Source organism: Mobula hypostoma, chromosome 6 (assembly GCF_963921235.1).
Source record: "Mobula hypostoma chromosome 6, sMobHyp1.1, whole genome shotgun sequence".
In the NCBI taxonomy this organism is placed as follows: Eukaryota; Metazoa; Chordata; class Chondrichthyes; order Myliobatiformes; family Myliobatidae; genus Mobula; species Mobula hypostoma.
Window position 1 is genome coordinate 48739657 of NC_086102.1, and position 9320 is coordinate 48748976.

Genomic DNA, 9320 nt, shown 5'->3' on the forward strand with positions numbered 1-9320 from the left:
AATATTTAGCACACTTAGTATTCCTGGAAAGGTTTATATTCTGGGATAATGGTGTGTGAAGTTAAAACTGGTCATTTATAAATAATTTCCCTTTAGCTTTTATGTGAAAAGTCTGGTAGTGACACAGAGCTCAAGAACGGCTTTAAGAATATCTTAATGCTTAAAAACACAGCAAGGGTGTAAAGTAAGAAAATGATGTTATATTATTATTCAAATCATAAATTAAGATAATAGAAGATACATCTCATAAATAATGTACCATTTTAGACCCATCAAACATATAGTATCCTGTGGGATTTTGATGGGTTGGATATATTCTACTGTAGAAGAATCTAAAACGGCCAATGCTTCAGACTAAAGACTTGAACTGTAAGACAGAGACAAGGTAAAATATTTTCGTTTAGAGGGTCATAAATCTCTGCAGCAGCAGAATTAGAGCTTTTGGCCCCTTTTGGCTCTGCCATTCGTTCCTAGGTGATTTATTATCCCTCTTAACCCCATTCTCCTGTCTTCTCCCTGTAACCTTTGACTTCCTTACTAATCAAGAAACTATCAACCTCCACTTTAGATATACCCAATGACTTGGCCTCCACGGCTGTCTATGGCAATGAATTGCACAGATTCATTATCCTCTAGCTAAAGAAGTTCCTCTTCATCTCTGTTTTGAAGGAATATCCTTCTATTTTGAAGCTGTGTCCTCTGGTCCTAAACTCTCCCATATTGAAAGTGTTTGCTCCATATCCACTCTATTCAGGCCTTTCAATATTTGCTAGATTTCAATAACAACCCCCTTCATTCTTCTCAACTCAGCAAATACAGGTCCAGGGCCACCAAACGCTCCTCTTGTTAAACCTTTCATTCTCAGAATCATTCTTGTAAACCTCTTTAATGGCAGCGCATGCCTCCTTAGATATGGGGTCGAAAATTGCTCACAGTACTCCAAACGTGGTCTGACCTATGCCTTGGCATTATATCTTAACTTTTATACAGTATTCTGGCTCTCACAAAATAAATGCTAACATTGCGTTTACCTTCTTTACTACCAACACAACCTGTAAATTAACATTTAGGGAATCCTGCACAAGGACTCCCAAGATCATTTGCACCTCTGATTCATTTAGAAAATACTCTACGCCATTATCCTTCTACAAAATGCATGACAATACAATTCCCTACCTTCTATTCCATCGACCAATAATCTGCCCATTTTCCTAATATGTACAAGTCTTTTTGCAAACTCCCTGCTCCCTCAAAACTACCTGCCCCTCCATTTATCTTTATGTTAGCCCAGACTTGGCCACAAAGTCATCAATTCTGTAACCTAGATTATAAACATATAATGTGAGAAGTAGTGGTCCCAACACCAACCCCTGCAAAACACTTCTAGTGACCAGCAGCCACCCTGGAAAGGCCCCTTTTATTCTTATGCTATTCATTCTATCCATGTTAGTATCTTTCCAGTAATACCATGGGCTCTTATTTTGCTTAGCAGCTTGATGTCCAGCAATTGTGAAAGGCCTTCTAAAAATCCAAGTTAAAAAAATCCACTGACTCTCCTTTCTCTATCCTGTAATTTCCTCAAATAATTCTAACAGATTTGTCAGGCAAGATATTCCCTTAAGGACCCTTGAACTCTTTTATCATGTGCCCTCAAATCTCCCAAAACCTCGTCCTTAATTTGAGTTTGAACTGTGGCCAACCAGTGAATGGGATTCATTTGCAAGTGTGAAGGCAGGTGCAAATGGAGCAGCATTGTGTGAGTGGCCAGTATTAGAGTGGGGAAGCTTTGGCTTTGGCTCATCAGGCTTGGGTGAGGTAAGTATCCGGTAAGTTTCTTCTTCTTCTTTATTCTTCATTCCTCATCGGTTAGTACATAGTTATTGCAGTGAGAATGGCTCCGGGGACAGTGTTATGTTCTTTGTATGAGATGTGGGAATTCTGGGAGACCTTCAGCCACCCAGATAGCTGCATCTACACCAGGAGCACCAGGCTGCAGCTCCTCAGGGAATGTGTTAAGGAACTGGAGCTACAGCACAATTACCTCTGGCTTAAACGGGAGACTGAGGAAGCGCGAAGTGGGAGCTATAGGGGGGGGTAGTCACCCCTAGACTGCAGGAAGCAGGTAACTGGGTGACTGACAGGAGCAGGAAGGGAAATGGCAAACCGGCACAGAGTACCCCTGTGGCCATTCCCTTCAGTAATAGGTATACCATTTTAGATGCTATTGAGGGATCAGCCTGTTTGGGGGAGGGGTGAGCCTCAGTGATCAGGCCCTTGGCAATGAGTCTGGCACAGAGACTCAGAGACTTATGTGTGTTATGTGTTTTACACCCTGGTTTGGAGAAACGTCTCATTTCTATATACATTATTTACATGTATATCGTTAAACGCCAATAAACTTGACTATACTTGATTTGACTTGAGTAATGGGAAGCTTTCAAAAACCAACAGAAGGCAACTAAAAAGTCATAAAGAGGGAAAAGATGGAATATGAAGGTAGGTTAGCCAATAATGTTAAAGAGGATGCCAAAAGTTTCTTCAGATATATAAAGAGTAAAAGAGAGACAAGAATAGATATCAGACCACTGCAAAATTATGCTGGAGAGCAAGTAATGGGGGACTAAGAAATGGCAGATGAGGTGAAAGACACTAGCTGTATCCAGGAGGTTCGAGAGTGTCAGCGGGCAGAAGTGAATGGAGTAGGGAGAAGGTCCTTTGGAAACTGAAAGGTCTGAAGGTAGATAAATCACCTGGACCAGATGGTCTACAGCCCAGAGATCAAAGAGGTGGCTGAAGAGAATGTGGAAGCATTAGAAATGATCTTCCAGGAATCAAAAGATTCTGGCATGGTTCTGGAGAATTGCAAAATTACAAATGTCACTTCTCTCTTCAAGAAGGAAGAGAGGCAGAAGAAAGGTAACTATAGGCCAATTAGTCTGACCTCAGTGGTTGGGAATATGCTGGAGTCAATTGTTAAGGATGTGGTTAGGAGGCACATGATAAAATAGGCCAAAGTCAGCATGGTTTCTTTAAGGGAAAATCTTGCCTGACAAATCTGTTGGAAATCTTTTAAGCAATAACAAGAAGGATACACAAAATAGAAACAGGGCATGTTGTGTGCTTGGATTTTCAGAAGGCCTTTGACAAGGTGCCACACACTTGAGGTTGCTTAACAAGTAAGGGCTCATGGTATTACAGGAAAGATAGGATAGAGCATTGGCTGATTGGCAGGAGGCAAAGAGCGGGAATAAGTTGAGCCATTTCTGGTTGGCTGCTGGTGAGCAGTGGTGTTCCACAGAGGTCTGTGTTGGGACCATTTGTTTTTACGTTATACATCAATGATTTGGATAACAGAATTAATGGCTTTGTAACCAAGTTTGCGTATGGTACAAAGATAGGGGGAGGGGCAGATAATGATGAGGAAGCAGAATAGCTGCAGAAGAACTTAGACAGATTCGGAAACTGGGCAAAGAAGTGGCAGATAGAATACAGTGTCAGTAAGTGTACGGTCATGCACTTTGGTAGGTAGCGTAGACTATTTTCTACATGGAGAGAAAATTCAAAAAGCTGAAATAGGGACTTGGGAGTCCTTGTGTAGGATTCCCTAAAGGTTAATTTGCAGGTTGAGTCAGTGGTGAGGAAGGCAAATGCAATGTTAGCATTCATTTCAAGAGGACTACAATATAAAAGCAAGGATGTAATCTTGAGGCTTTATAAGGCACTGGTGAGGCCTCATTTAGAGTATTGTGAGCAGTTCTGAGCCCTCTATCTAAGAAAGGGTGTGCTGATATTGGAGAAGGTTCAATGGAGGCACACAAAAATTATTCCGGGATTGGAAGGCTTATCATAGGAGGAGTGTTTGATGGCCCTGGGCCTGTACTCCCTGGAATTCAGAAGAATGAGTGGGGATCTCATTGAAACCTATTGAATGTTGAAAGGCCTCAATAGAATGAATGTGAAGAGGATGTTTCCAACAGTGGGGGACTCTAAGATCAGAGGGCACAGCCTCAGAATAAAGGGACACCCTATTAGAACGGAGATGAGGAGGAATTTCTTTAGCCAGAGAGTGGTGAATCTGTTGCCGCAGGCAGCTGTGGAGGCCAAGTCATTGGGTATATTTAAGGCAGAGGTTGATAGATTCTTGATTAGTTAGGGCATGACAGATTATGGGGCGAAAGCAAGAAGTTGGAGCTGAGAGGGAACTGAATCAGCCATGACGAATTGGCGGTACAGACTCGATGGGCCAAATGGTCTAATTCTGCTCCTATATTTTATGGTCTTAATAATGGACTCTAACATCCAGAAACTATTTCTTGAATGATCAATGCTAATACCTCCACAATCTCTTTCAGAGCCATGGGGTGTAGGTGATTTATTTACTTTCAGAACTCTCAGCTTCCCAAGCGCTTCTTCCATAGTAACAGTGACTACACACACTTCTACCCCCTGACACTCTTGAATTTCTGGCATATTGCTAGTGCTGTCCACAGTAAAGACTGACACAAAATACTTATTCATTTTCTCTGCCACTTCTTTGTTCCCCATTGCTACCACTCCAGTGTTATTTTCCAGTGGTCTAATGTCCACCCTTGCCTCTCTTTATAATATATATAAAGATATATATTCTTTATATATCTGGTATCCTCTTTTATATTATTGTCCAGCTTGCCTTCATATTTCATATTTTCTCTCATTGCTTTTTTAGTTGCCTTCTGTTGGTTTCTAAAAGTCTCCCAATTCTCTAATTTTTTTTAATTGTAAATTCTCTGTTTCACTTCTATGCTGTTTTTGACTTCCCTTGTCAGCCATATTTGTACAGCTCTCCGCTTCTTCCTCTGATAAAGTTCCTAACAATAGAGGATGCCAATTTCCATTGTATGGCCATATCTGATGCTGCACTCCATTAGGATCATTGTTTTTATCAATATGGCAAAATGCCTCCAATAACAAATTGTTGGTAATGATCTTCTGTATGTGTCTTCTTGTCTTTCTTCAGTCTCTGTTGCTCAGATTCGTACAGATGCCCTTTTGTGAGCTTTTTGCCATCTGATTTCACTAACGTGTCATTCTGCTCTAATTTATCAAATCCAGCTTATCTGCCAACTTAATAACATCTTCAAATTTTTCAGATTAGTTTACCCACTCAATGGTCTGGCTATAATTTCCACATTATGCCATTTATTGTTGCATGAGTTATGCTGTCTCCAGAAGCATTGTCAACGATGAGCAAGACTCTTCTGTCTAGGTTATACCTCAGACAGTATTGAAAAGACCAGTGTCATCACCCAGGTTTTTTTTAATTAGGTTGCTACAACACTGGATTGGCCTTTGACATTGAAGATTCACTGTAGCCCGTCAGCATTGTGTTAATGCCCAAACAACATGTTTTTATTTTGTTTAAACAACCTTTCTTTCAACATCTTCCTTCAGTACCTGAGGGCTGCCACCTTTACGTCCCACAATTCCCCCCTTCCATCTCCCTTGTGCACGCACATAACAGGGAGCACGCGCATGAGTATTAGACATTTACATAGCGCAAATGAACAGAACTCAACAATCTCCCAGCCTTTTTAAGTATATATTTTTAAAAATTAAATTTAAAAAACATTTTAAGGCAATTCAAATATCCAAACAATTCAAATGTCCATTAGGATATGGGAATTGGTTCTAACCCTCATTTCTGCATCAAGTTGTTCCTCGAGCTGAGCAATCCTCGCCTCCAGTGCTGCAAAGTTTGCCTTGTATTTGGATCTAACAGCGTTTTCCATCTCCTGCAACTTGGTTTCCAGCTCTTTGTTCTGACGATCGAGTTGTTGATGAGCATTTTCTGCCTCCTGTGCATTGCTGCGTTCAGCAGAAAGATCTGCATCTAATTGATCAACCTTTTCTTGAGTCTAGCATTAGCCATCTCAGCATTCGTCTGCTATTCTTCTACCTCCTCTTCCAGCTGAGCAATCCTGGCCTCAAGGCATCTTTTCACATCCAGAGCCAAAGATTTTCTGGAACTATTGCTTGCAATCTCTTCAACTAGATTATCTCTTTCCTGTTGTGTCTGACATTTTGCACCCTCAGCTGCAGCAAGCTCCTCCTATAACTATTGTTTTTCATTCAGTTCCTTCTCAGTTTGTTTGGAATGGGTCAGCACTTCCCTTCGAGAGCTGCGAGCATCATTCAGTTCATGGATATAGTCCTTCAGTTGAGTCTGCAGTATGCGGAGCTGTTTTATAGCTTCATCGCAGCATTTGTTTGAAGCTTCTGTTTGTCCCTCCTTGAAAACTATCTCCAACTTTTAACTGGCAGTAACAGCCAGGGACAATTGCTTTCGCTCATCTTCCAGCTCTGCTTCGATTTCACAAACCTGTTTAATCAGTTAATGTCTCCTCCTTTCCTCGCTTTGTTCAACCTTGCCCGGCAGATCCCTATCGATCTGAGCTCTCACGGCTTGTGGATTTTCTTCCAGAAGTAGATGAGCATCTTCAGTGGCCTGGAGCTCATCCTCCAGCTCTTCCAACTGAGTTTTCATCTCCTCCACCTGTTGCTCCAGAGCACACTTGGACTTTTCCAACTCATGTACACTCATCCCTGCATCACCCTTGCAGCTGACGAGCTCTTCCCTCTCTGCACACCACAGCTTATTCATTTTATCCATCTCTTCATTATGTTCCATTGCCTCCTCTAGGGCACAGGTCAGCGATAGTATCTTAGTCTCTTTCCCGCATGCTTCAGCCTGTGTACAATCCCGCCCCTCTTTGTTCTTTAAGGAAATGTTTGTTTCCTCAGCCAGCAACTGATCAAATTTCTTCTGTTTCTTTTCAAGACTGGAAACAATCTGCCGTTGGTGGTCCAGGCCCACAACTAGATTATCCAACTCCTGATACGGAAAGTTCTTGGCCTTTTCCAATTTATCATAGGCTGATGCTTTCCCATCAAAGCAATGAGTTAAGAACTCCATGTCTTTCTGTTGCTTCTTTTTAGCCTCCTCTGCATGTTTCAGGGATGCAAAGCCATCATTTTGGCACTTCTTTGATTCAGTCAGCTGAGCCAGGAGGACACTTACTACTTCATTCTCACATTGGTTCTCAGTAGTGTCTTTATCTGGACAGTAATGTCCAGAGCTGGTGAGCTCAACAGACACTGTCTGTTGAAACATCGTCACTTGGTCATTCTCCATTGTCAGTACAGCTTCTGCTTTCTTCAGGGAAGATTTGCTCAAGAGTAATGGAATGTTCATTGATACCACCTCTGTTTCAGCATAACATTTTGTCTGCCCTATTTTTTGCGAGAATTTTCACTCTTTTGGTGGAATGTGCAATCTTTCCATCTCCAAATTTGAATGCTTTGCTACTCAGTGTATCTGTGTTCATCAGTTTCTGCACTTCATTCGGGTTTAGTTCACTTACATGGCTTTCGAGCCATTTTTCTCCAGACACCATATGTGTGCATGCTGTACCAATAATAGCAAGTCCTAGAGATTCTATCATCAAATCTCTGCATTAGTAAGTGATATGGCACTCTTCTACATCTTCGGATTTGTTATTTTCTTCAGTTAGCCTTACTTGTTTGGTTCTATGTGGACAGCTTCTTGCCCAATGGTAAATACTCAGATGTACCACACATTTCCATCTCCTACCATACTTACTTATTGAACTTGTACCAGGTGATGGTATCTTTGTTTGGTCCCTCTGGGATCTATGCCTGCTATACCCTTGTTTCTGCTCAGTGAAGTATGCTATTTCCTGACTCAAACTAATTCCGACTGTTGTCTTAGCGGCCTTTTCTTCAAAAATCCTCTTTAGTGCTGATTTCATAGATGCAGATGTAAGTTCTGTGCATGCAGTTAACTCGAGCTGTCTGTCCTGTATGTCTAGTCATGCAGTATCCAACAATTTAAAAGCTAATACAGCATCAGGAAGTTCCATTTTGTACTTACGCATGCAACTGTACTTTTGTTCAAAATCAATAATATAATCAGCCACATTTTAGAATTGTCTCTATAAATTTAGTCCAAATCTGAATATGCTTCATAAATCCAATTTTCTTCTTTCAGAAAATCTGAGTCAAGTGTATTTATTAGCGTATTCATACCATCATCTTCCTTCAAGTGTTCCACCAAAGTTCCATTTCCCATTCACTCTGCTCAAGCAACCACATAACAACCAAGGCTAGCTTCATCTTCCCCTGTTCCATAACACGTCCATATTCCAATTTCATCCTTCCAGCTTTCTTAAGGCTTGCTCTCATCAATTGCTGGCAGGATCCTATAATTGAGAACCATCCTCTGCTACCACTGTTAACAGCCAAACAACAAGGACTTTACTTTCAGTGTCTCCCTTCAGTACCTGAGGGCCGTCACCGTTATGTCCCACAATTCCCCCCTTCCACCTCCCACATGCACCTGCATAACAGGGAGGGTTCACATGCATACTAAATACTTACATATTGCAAATGAACAGAACGCAACACATTGAAGTTTTGCTTTTGAGGAATAGATTCAATCCTTAGAACCTTCAGGATCTCTGAGTGGTTAGATTAAGAAAGGCTTAAACTTATAATCACCCCAAGCACTGCATCCAAGGGGAAGATAAGACAATCTTTAGCTGAATTGAATTTTAAGTTCTCCTTCCTTGAACTCAATGTTTAGGAGCCAAAAGAGCACAGTACACTGATATCCTGGTATTCGTATCCAGACTGGACAGAAAGAAAATTCATCTGGATCACTTTAAAACTATTGCTCATCTGAAGATTTGAATGACTACACCAGGGCGAAGCAGAGATTCCAAACTAAATTGGAATCGACGAGGGATACTCGACAGCGGTGGCAGGGTTTGAGTGCCATAACTTCCTACAAATTAAATCTAGTGACATAGGAGACAGCAGAGCTTTGCTTCCAGATGAGCTCAATGCTTTCTATGCTCACTAACCACCAGAACAGGGAGGAAGCATCACCCATCCCCATGTCTCCCAATGATCCTTTGGTCTCAGTATCTGAAGGTGACATGCGGGCTGCCTTCAAGAGAATGAATCCAAAATAAGTATCTGGTCCAGATTGAGTACCTGGCCAAGTACTGAAGAGCTGTGCTGACCAGCTGGCTGATGTATTCATGGATATCTTCAAACTCTTGCTCCGGCAGGGTGTGATATCACCTGCTTCAAGGGGGCTTCAATCGTACCAAGAAGAGCGTGTCAACCTGCCTCGATGACTATCGCCCAGCAGCCATACATCCGCAGTGCTGAGCTGTTTTGAGAGGTTGCTGTTGAAACATATCGCTCCAAATTGCCTCCTGAAGCAACAGGTCCACAACAGATGCCATCACACTGAC

General features: G+C 41.7%; 1 pseudogene; it reads right to left on the minus strand.

The window, feature by feature from the left end:
- Positions 1-5636: 5636 nt before the first annotated feature.
- On the minus strand, positions 5637-7231 carry LOC134348711 (myosin-9-like; annotated as a pseudogene).
- Positions 7232-9320: the final 2089 nt, after the last annotated feature.